The sequence below is a fragment of the Anomaloglossus baeobatrachus genome, chromosome 1, assembly GCF_048569485.1.
Source record: "Anomaloglossus baeobatrachus isolate aAnoBae1 chromosome 1, aAnoBae1.hap1, whole genome shotgun sequence".
Classification (NCBI taxonomy): Eukaryota; Metazoa; Chordata; class Amphibia; order Anura; family Aromobatidae; genus Anomaloglossus; species Anomaloglossus baeobatrachus.
In genome coordinates, this window is record NC_134353.1 from 77,822,117 (window position 1) to 77,830,964 (window position 8,848).

Here is an 8,848-nt window from a genome sequence, read left to right on the forward strand (position 1 = left end):
GTACCTGAGACGTTCATATGTAAACTTTGGGGTCTCTGTCCTTTATTGTATGGGGAGAGTGTGTTTGCTGTACTTGTTTTTGGCATTTCCGGCGGGTTCTCTGGCTTTCGCCCGAGAACTGCGCCGATGGTGCCTGCGCGTCGGCCTCGCTGCTCAAATTTAGGCCCCGGCTTCGAAGGAGGCCTAGTTTCTGTAACCTGCCCTCGCATGTCACTCATGCAGAGGGACAGGCACGGTTCCTCCCGGCGGCCGTCCTGCACAGGGGAGGGACACTCCCCACTGCTTGTGAGTGACTCCTCCCCTGCAGGTCTCTATGGCCCTCCAGATCCCGCCTTCCTACAGGGACGCCCCCTGTCCCGCCCCCTCTCTTCGCTCCGGCGGCCATTTTCTTGGACGGCGTTCACTCTGCGCTGGGCCATCCTGCACTCTGCATCCTTGCTGAGGTGCTGTGCATTGGGGGTCCGGGCTTCGGGATCTGGAGGGCACACAACACCGCTTCCAGCGGTCTGGTAAGCCACAGCCGGTCTCTGGTTGTCGACCTCTGTATATACTCCCTGGGGTTCATTCTCTTTGTAGAAGTTGTCCCTACTCCAGCAGCATGTCTCACACGAGGAGCAAGGCTCCAAAGCTTTATACTGCATGCGCTGCATGTAAGCTCCTGATGCCTGAACCGAGCACCTATCCACATTGTGATGTCTGCTCTAACTTGGAGGTGCCACAGCCTGGAGTCTCACCCCCAGTGGTCTCTCAGGCTGCTTCTGCACCTGTGGCTGAACCCCCGGCCTGGGTAGAGTCCTTCTCTAGGTCTATCTCACAGTCATTTGCTGAGTCCATGGGACTTCTGTCCAGGACTTTGATGAATATGCATCAGCCCCCATCACAGGGTGCCTCTAATGCTCTTGCTAAGGGTCCTTTAGGATCCCTATCATCTGACCTCCGTCCACCGGAGCTCACAGAGGATTCATCATCAGGGCACAGACCCCGTCCTCCTAAGAGGCGCCGCAGGGTTTCCCCTCCCTCCTCATCCCGCGGTTCTGATTCAAGAGCTGACTCGCAAGATGAGGAGGATACCTTTACAGGGGGCTCGGAGGCTAACTCCATGTGCCCCATTGATCGTTCCGAGGGTGACTCAGAACTTAGTGACTTGATTGCTTCCATTAATTCTGTACTGGATCTCAATCCGCCAGTATCAGAGGAGCAACCCTCTCTGGCAGAAAAGCACCAGTTTACCTCGCCTAAGAGAGTAAAGAGTGTGTTCTTTAACCACTCCAGTTTTCAGAACTCTGTGACCAAACCCAGGGCCTGTCCTGACAAACGCTTCCCAAAGCGTGGTGCTGATGACCGTTTTCCCTTTCCACCTGAGGTGGTCAAGGAGTGGGCTCACTCCCCAAAGGTAGACCCTCCGGTGTCTAGACTCTCAGCCCGGACCGTTGTGTCGGTGGCTGATGGCACTTCCCTTAAGGATGCCACTGACCGTTAGATTGACCTTCTGGCCAAATCCGTGTATGAAGCGGCGGGGGCCGCGTTTTCCCCGACTTTTGCAGCAGTGTGGGCTCTCAAAGCCATCTCTGCCTCTCTAGAGGAGATGCATTCCCTCACCAGGGAATCTATGCCCGAGATGGTTGCCTTAACTTCTCAGGCTTCAGCTTTTAAATCTTATGCCATGTCTGCCATGCTAGAGGCTGCTCACCGCACTGCGGTGGCTTCGGCTAATTCCCTCGTTATCCGCAGGGTCTTGTGGCTTCAAGAGTGGAAGGCAGATGCTTCTTCACAGAAGTACCTTGCTGGGCTCCCTTTTGCGGGTTCCCGGCTGTTTGGTGAACAGCTGGATGAAATTATTAAAGAAGCTACTGGCGGGAAGAGTACTTCCATGCCACAAACCAAGACCAGGAAACCTGCCCAGGGTAGGAATCAGTCGAGGTTTTGCTCCTTTCGTTCCTCCAACTGGTCGTCCTCTAAGCCCTCCGCCTCGTCCGCTAACTCAGCTAAGGACCAGAAATCCAACTGGCGCCCAAAAGCGCGTCCACAGAAGACCGCAGGAGGTCCTGCCACTAAGGCAGCCTCCTCGTGACTCTCTGCCCGCTCCAGCAAAGTCCTTAGTCGGTGGCAGGCTCTCCCACTTTGGCGACGCTTGGTTTCAACAAGTCTCCGATCAGTGGGTGAGAGAGATCATCTCTCACGGCTACAGGATAGAATTCTCTTCCAGCCCGCCAAACAGATTTTTTCTCTCAACTCCCCCCTGCTCCAAGGCCGCCGCCTTCTCACAGGCCGTGGCAGCCTTGCAGGCCAACGGAGTAATTGTACCAGTTCCCGCCCGGGAACGGTTCAGAGGTTTTTACTCAAACCTCTTCCTAGTTCCCAAAAAGGACGGTACCTTCCGGCCCATCCTGGATCTCAAGCTTCTCAACAAGCATGTTCGGGTGCGGCACTTTCGCATGGAGTCTCTGCGATCAGTCATTGCCTCAATGACCCAAGGGGATTTCCTAGCGTCCATCAACATCAGAGATGCCTATCTACATGTGCCAATTGCAGTTTCACACCAGCGTTGGCTACGCTTTGCAATAGGAGAAGATCATTTCCAATTCGTGGCTCTCCCCTTCGGGTTAGCCACGGCCCCTCGGGTATTCACCAAGGTCATGGCAGCAGTGATTGCGGTTCTGCACCTCCAGGGGTTGGCAGTGCTTCCTTACCTGGACGACCTTCTAGTCAAGGCTCCATCCAGCGCAGACTGTCAGCGGAGTGTCTCGCTCACTCTCGCCACTCTAGCCCAATTCGGGTGGCTTGTCAATCTTCCCAAATCCACTCTCACTCCGACCCAGAGTCTCACGTACCTAGGGATGCAGTTCGAGACTTTGCCGGCACTTGTGAAGTTGCCCTTAAACAAACAGCTGTCACTCCAGTTGGCGGTGCGCTCTCTCCTGAGGCCCCGCCGTTATACCCTCAGGCGTCTGATGCAGGTGCTGGGTCAAATGGTGGCGTCCATGGAGGCTGTTCCCTTTGCCCAGTTCCATCTGCGCCCCCTGCAGCTGGACATTCTCCGCTGTTGGGACAAGCGGCCTTCCTCCTTACACAAGTTAGTGGCTCTGTCGCCATGGACCAGGAGCTCTCTTCAGTGGTGGCTTCGGCCCCTCTCCCTGTCCCAAGGGCGCTCCTTTCTGGCCCCGCCCTGGGTGATTCTCACCACGGATGCCAGTCTATCCGGCTGGGGAGCGGTATGTCTCCACTACAGAGCACAGGGCACTTGGACTCCGTCCGAGTCAGCCCTTTCAATCAATGTGCTGGAAACCAGAGCTGTGCTTCTAGCTCTCCTAGCATTTCACCACCTGCTGGCGGGCAGGCACATTCGAGTCCAGTCAGACAACGCGACAGCGGTTGCCTACATCAATCATCAACGCGGGACACGCAGCCGCCTGGCAATGACGGAGGTACAACGCATCCTTCAATGGGCGGAAGACTCCAGGTCCACCATATCCGCAGTCCACATCCCAGGCGTGGACAACTGGGAGGCAGATTACCTCAGCCGTCAAAGCGTGGACAGTGGCGAGTGGTCCCTGCACCCGGCAGTATTTCAGTCGATCTGCCGCAAATGGGGCACTCCGGACGTGGACCTAATGGCATTCCGTCACAACAACAAAGTTCCTGTTTACGTGGCTCGCTCCCACGATCCTCAGGCCTTCGCCTCGGACGCTCTGGTTCAGGACTGGTCCCAGTTTCGTCTCTCCTACTTGTTTCCCCCTCTAGCTCTCTTGCCCAGAGTCCTGCGCAAGATCAGAATGGAGGGTCGTCGAGTCATCCTCATTGCTCCGGACTGGCCCAGGCGAGCTTGGTATCCGGACCTGCTCCAACTGTCCGTAGAGATACCGTGGCATCTCCCGGACCGTCCAGACCTACTCTCGCAAGGTCCGTTTTTCCGCCCGAATTCTGCGGCCCTCAAATTGACGTCGTGGCTCTTGAGTCCTGGATTTTGACGGCTTCTAGTATTCCCCCAGAAGTCATCTCCACTATGACTCGGGCTCGCAAGTCTTCCTCCGCTAAGATCTATCAGAGGACTTGGAAAATTTTCCTGTCCTGGTGTCGGTCTACCGGCCATTCTCCTTGGCCATTCTCCTTGCCGACTCTTCTGTCTTTTCTACAGTCCGGTCTGCAGCTAGGACTGTTCCTCAACTCCCTCAAGGGACAAGTTTCGGCTCTGTCAGTTCTGTTCCAGCGGCGTCTCACTCGGCTGGCTCAGGTCCGCACCTTCATGCAGGGCGCGTCTCACATCATTCCGCCTTACCGGCGGCCCTTGGACCCCTGGGACCTTAACTTGGTGCTCACGGTCTTGCAGAAACCCCCCTTTGAGCCTCTTAGGGAGGTTTCTTTGTATCGTCTTTCACAGAAAGTGGCCTTTCTGGTTGTCATAACTTCTCTCAGGAGAGTCTCTGATTTAGCTGCGCTCTCCTCGGAGTCTCCTTTTTTAGTCTTTCATCAAGACAAGGTGGTTCTCCGTCCGACTCCGGACTTTCTTCCTAAGGTGGTCTCTCCCTTCCACCTTAACCAGGACATTACCTTACCTTCCTTCTGTCCGGCCCCTGTTCATCGCTTTGAAAAAGCTCTACATACTCTAGATCTGGTGCGTGCTCTCCGGATCTATGTGTCTCGCACCGCTGCGCTTAGGCGGTGCACCTCTCTTTTTGTGCTAACCACAGGTCGGCGCAAGGGCCTCCCTGCTTCTAAGCCGACCTTAGCCCGTTGGATTAGGTCGACCATTTCGGACGCCTACCAGAGTACGCAGGCGCCTCCCCCGCCGGGGATCAAAGCACACTCGACCAGAGCTGTCGGTGCCTCTTGGGCTTTTAGGCACCAGGCTACGGCTCAACAAGTCTGTCAGGCTGCCACTTGGACTAGCCTGCATACCTTCGCGAAGCACTACCAAGTGCATGCTCATGCTTCGGCAGATGCGAGCTTGGGCAGACGCATCCTTCAGGCGGCGGTCGCCCATTTGTGAAGTTAGGTTCTGCCTACTTCTTAGTTTTTCTGTTTATTTCCCACCCAGGGACTGCTTTGGAACATCCCAAGGTCTGGGTCTCCCAAAGGAACGATAAAGAAAAAGAGAATTTTGTTTACTTACCGTAAATTCTTTTTCTTATAGTTCCGTGTTGGGAGACCCAGCACCCTCCCTGTTGCCTGTTGGCAATTTCCTTGTTCCGCGTGTTTTCACCGGCTGTTGTCGTGGACAGAGTTTCCGGTTGTTCCGGCTCTTGCTCTGTTCTACTTGTGGGTGGCTATTCTCCTTCAGCTTTTGCACTAAACTGGCTGGGACTGGCTCACCAGGGGGTGTATAAGCTCAGAGGGAGGAGCTACACTTTTAGGTGTAGTACTTTGTGTGTCCTCCGGAGGCAGAAGCTAAACACCCAAGGTCTGGGTCTCCCAAGACGGAACTATAAGAAAAAGAATTTACGGTAAGTAAACAAAATTCTCTTTATTTGCAGTGTTGACCCTTCTTCTTCAGGACCTCTGCAATTCTCCCTGGCATGCTCTCAATCAACTTCTGGAGCAAATCCTGACTGATAGCTGTCCATTATTGCATAAGCAATGCTTGCATTTTGCCAGAATTTGTTGGTTTTTGTTTGTCCACCCGTCTCTTGATGATTGCCCACAAGTTCTCAATGGGATTAAGATCTGGGGAGTTTCCAGGCCATGGACCCAAAATCTCTGTTTTGTTCCATGAGCCATTTAGTGATCACCTTTGCTTTATGGCAAGGTGCTCCATCATGCTGGAAAAGGCATTGTTGGGCGCCAGACTGCTCTTGGACAGTTGGGAGAAGTTGCTCTTAGTGGACATTCTGGTACCATTCTTTATTCATGGCTGTGTTTTTAGGCAAGACTGTGAGTGAGCCGATTCCCTTGGCTGAGAAGCAACCCCACACATGAATCGTTTCAGGATGCTTAACAGTTGGCATGAGACAAGACTGGTGGTAGCGCTCACCTCTTCTTCTCCTAATAAGCTGTTTTCCACATGTCCCAAACGAAAAGGGGATTCATCTGAGAAAATGACTTTACCCCAGTCCTCAGCAGTCCACTCCCTGTACCTTTTGCAGAATATCAGTCGGTCCCTGATGTTTTTTCTGGAGAGAAGTGGCTTCTTTGCTGCCCTCCTTGAAACCAGGCCTTGCTCAAAGAGTCTCCGCCTCACAGTGCGCGCAGAAGCACTCACACCAGCCTGCTGCCATTGCTGAGCTACTGCTGGTAGTCCGATCCCACAGCTGAAACAGTTTTAAGATACGGTCCTGGCGTTTGCTGGTCCTTCTTGGGTGCCCTGGAGCCTTTTTGGCAACAATGGAAGCTCTCTCCTTGAAGTTCTTGATGATGCGATAGATTGTTGACTGAGATGCAATCTTTGTAGCTGCGATACTCTTCCCTGTTAGGCCATTTTTGCGCAGAGCAATGATGGCTGCACGTGTTTCTTTAGAGATAACCATGGTTAACTGAAGAGAAACAATGATACCAAGCACCAGCCTCCTTTTAAAGTGTCCAGTGGTGTCTTTCTTACTTAATCATGACTGATTGATCGCCAGCCCTGTCCTCATCAACACCCACACCTGTGTTAATGGAACAATCACTAAAACAATGTTAGCTGCTCTTTTTAAGGCTGGAATGCAATGATGTTGAAATGTGTTTTGGGGGTTAAAATTCATTTTCTTAGCCAATATTGACTTTGTAAGTAATTGCTGTTAAGCTGATCACTCTTTATGACATTCTGGAGTATATGCAAATTGCCATTAGAAAATCTGAAGCAGTAGACTTTGTAAAAATTAATATTTGTAGCATTCTCAAAACTTTTGGCTATGACTGTAGTAGAGACACCTGTCTTAGGCCTCATTCACACATCAGTATTTTTGATCAGTATTTTTATGTCAATACCAGAATAGAACAGGTGTAAATCTTTTAATTACAGTTTTTCTCAATAAGTTCCACTTCTGGCTTTGGTATACAAACACTGATGCAAAAATACTGAAGTTGGAATGAGGCCTTAGAGTGTTAATAGGAAAGGTGCCTGTGAGCATGTGTAGGAAGCTCCTGCCCCCTCCCTTCATCTGTACGAAGATATTCGGATTGAATACAGGAGATACCAAGAGTGCAGAGGTAAGAAGAGGCTGCTCACACTGCTTTCCACCCTGTTTATCTGATCTAATTCTGGAGATGCCAGGTGTGCTGAGGAAAGAAGAGACTGCTCACACTGCTGTCCATCCCGTCTATCAGAAATAATACTGGAGATACCAGGATTGAAGAGGTAAGTAGAGGCTGCTCACACTGTTATCCACCCTATTTTTCTGATGTATTACTTGAGAAACCAGGATTGCGGAGGTAAGAAGAGGTTGCTCACGCTGCTCTCCATTCTGTGTTTCTGATCTCATGTTGGAGATACCAGGGGTGCTGGGGTAAGAAGAGGCTGTTAACACAGCTGTCCTCTCTGTCTTTCGTATCTAATACTGGAAATATCAGTGGTGCAGAGTTAAGAAGCTGCTAATACAGCTGTCCACCCTGTCAATTTGATCTAATACTGGAGATACTAAAAGTGATGAGGTAAGAAGAGGATGCTCACACTGCTGTCCTCATTGTCTTTCTGACTTAATACTGGAGATACTAGGTGTGCTAAGGTAAGAAGGCGCTGCTCACACTGCTGTCCAGCCTGTCTTATCTAATACTAGAAATACCAGGGGTGCAAAGGTAGGAACAAGTTGCTCACACTGCTGTCCACTGCTTTTGTTTATTAAATACTCAATATAGTAGGGGTGTTGAAGTAAGAGGACACTGCTCACACTGCTGTTCACCCTGTCTTTCTTATTCAATACTGGAAAATACCAGGGGTCCAGAGATGATAAGATGCTGCTCAAACCACTGTTTACCCTGTCTATTTGATCTAGTACTGGATATACTTAGGTAAAAAGAGGTTGCTCAAATTACTATCCATTCTGATTTAATAGTGGCGAATCCAGGGTGTAAAGATAAGAAGAAGGTTCTCACACTGCTGTTTTCCTTGTCTTTCTGACTTAATACTGGAGATATTAGGAGTGATGAAGTAAGAGGAGGCTGCTCACACTGCTGTCCACCCTGTCTTTCTGATCTAATAAAATCCAATATTCTAATAAAAGATACCAGCGTTTTGAGCTAAGAAGAAGCTGCTTACACTGCTGTCCACCATGTCTTTCTAGTCTAATACTTGCAACACCAAGGATATAAACATAAGAAGAGGCTGCTCTCACTACTGTACATCATGTCTTTTTGATTTAATACTGGAGATATGAGGCCAGCTAAGAAGAGTGTTTTCACAATGCTGCCCATGCTATCTTTTTGATCTAACCCCTGGAGATACCAGGGGCGCAGAGGAAAACAAGAGGCTGCTTACACTGCTGTCCACCTTGTCTTTCTGAATTCTGAGTGGCTGCTGTGACTTAAAGATAAGCTATATCATATGCTGTCAAGCTATTTCTTGGTCACAGTAGTGGAGCTTCACCTGTCCTATTAATATTCTGACGTGTTCCTGACCTTTTAAAAAGTCAATTTTAATGAACTACAGTAATTACCTCCCTAAACAAAACAAGTGTGAATCGCTAATTAAATATATTTAGTCATTTATTCATAATGGCATTTTCTTTATCGTTCTTTTTGCCTTCCAGGTAAACTCCTTCAAAGTAATATATAGAGTTTCTTAGGAAAAAAAAAGACCTTTTTATAACTTTTTGCTTCCATTTTTTCTTAAAGCTAACACTGATCTGGAGGAAGCAGACTCTGAACAGAATCAGACTCCTTCCCCTTCTGGCAGATGACAATTTAGTTCATTCTTACAGAGAGTTTTCTCAACTCT

At 50.2% G+C, this 8,848-nt stretch overlaps 1 protein-coding gene across 1 annotated transcript in view; it reads left to right on the forward strand.

Annotated features, from left to right (window-relative positions):
• The window catches only part of EVC2 (EvC ciliary complex subunit 2), a 223,451-nt gene that overhangs the window by 41,985 nt on the left and 172,618 nt on the right, over positions 1-8,848 (forward strand). The window lies entirely within an intron of this gene.